At 35.9% G+C, this 1,628-nt stretch overlaps 1 protein-coding gene across 2 annotated transcripts in view; it reads left to right on the top strand.

Moving 5' to 3' along the window:
- Positions 1 to 1,628, top strand: part of LOC106880852 (prefoldin subunit 1) — an 18,000-nt gene that overhangs the window by 15,768 nt on the left and 604 nt on the right. The gene's annotated exons all lie outside the window — the stretch shown is intronic.

The following is a 1,628-nucleotide window of genomic DNA, read 5'->3' as shown; positions in this document are numbered from 1 at the left end:
ATTATATAAAAGTGTCATAAGTCCAAAACGTTGCTTTTTCAGAAAAAAAAAAAGTTTTACATTCCATAGCAAAACCATTGTACTATACTTAGACAATATTATGATATCTTGGCATCTGAAGCAGCTGGAAATACAATAGTTTGACCAAAAGAACTGGCTATTGCAAACAAAAATAAATATTGAAAAAAATGCATTTGGTCAAGTTTGGACATATGACAGTTTAACATAATAGCAACGATATACATATAATATATGTATGTGGCTCCCCACAACTGCTTGACAACTGCTGCTGTTGGTGTGTTTATATCCTCATAACTTAGTGATTCGGCAAAAGAGACTGATAGAATAAGGACCAGGCTTAAAACAAGTAAGTACTGAGGTTGATTCATTAAACTAAAAAAAAAAAGATTTCCAAGGTGGTACCCCATTATGGCTGTGCTCTAATGACTGAAACAAGTAAAGAAAATTAAAAGAAAGTTATGAAGAAACAAAGTCTGGAGGGGATACATTGTAGGTATGTTTTTTTTCAAGTTTTTGAGGTGTACTCAATGTAAAATATTGTTAGCTCCTTTCACCAGACCACCTTCATTTCTTAAGGGAATGGGACACTGTCAGTGGTGCTCTACAACCCCTCACAATGTAGTGAGCCATGTTCTGAGAAACTATGAGTAATCTATACCAGTACTTGACTGGTACTTTATTGAACCTGAAAGAATGAAAAATTGAATTGACTTCAGTGTGATTTGAACTCAGAGCGTAAACAATCAGAACAAATCCCGTATGTCATTACTAAGGGGCTACCTAAAGACAAGCCCCAGACAACATTTACGTATCTATCTATCTTTAAATTTTAGATTATCAAAGGATGTAACTCAATCAAATTTATATATGAGTTATTTCCCTTGAAAGAATTAAAAAAAAATTTGATTAGTTTTTATTTAGTGCTTGGAGAATTTAACCCCAATACTTATTGTATCGGTTTCGTTTGCCGAACTGCTATATTACAGGGACAGTCACGAAGACACACGCACAATAATAAATATATGCGTGTGCGTGTTTGCGCAGCGATTTTCTTTCAGCTCGCGTCTACTAAATAAACTCACAAATCTTTGGTTGGCTCAGGTCTATAGTAGAAGACATTTGCCCACGGTGCGATGCTATGGGACTGAACTCGGAACTATGTTTGTGCTGGTAAGCAAGCCTATTAACCACACGTCCACACATGTTTGTCACTTAATTGTTCGTATGGCTTCCGTAATTTTAGGTAAATAGATCTATTTCCCCTAGATAAACAATGTTCACTCGCAGATATAATTGTTCGTATGGTTTCCGTAATTTTCCCTGTCGGAAATGGTGATTTTCACGCTACAAAAGAACGAGTCATTAGTCGGTTACTCAGTATAGGCTTTTTTTATAGCTTGGGGTACCTACTTGCACCCAGAGGGACTGGACCGCGAAGAGTTCAATAAAGCTTGGCCATAGCCACTAGCACAAACATGAGCTGGAGGGGAGGTACGAACCTGTAAACTCTTGCTTAGTTAATTGATCTCACCAATTCAGTCTTTGGGCAAGACATGACCGGTATTATATATATATATATATATATATATATATATATATATATATAT

Source organism: Octopus bimaculoides, chromosome 15 (genome assembly GCF_001194135.2).
Source record: "Octopus bimaculoides isolate UCB-OBI-ISO-001 chromosome 15, ASM119413v2, whole genome shotgun sequence".
In the NCBI taxonomy this organism is placed as follows: Eukaryota; Metazoa; Mollusca; class Cephalopoda; order Octopoda; family Octopodidae; genus Octopus; species Octopus bimaculoides.
The sequence above is the reverse complement of the archived record's forward strand: the minus strand, read 5'-3'. Positions and strand labels throughout refer to the sequence as shown.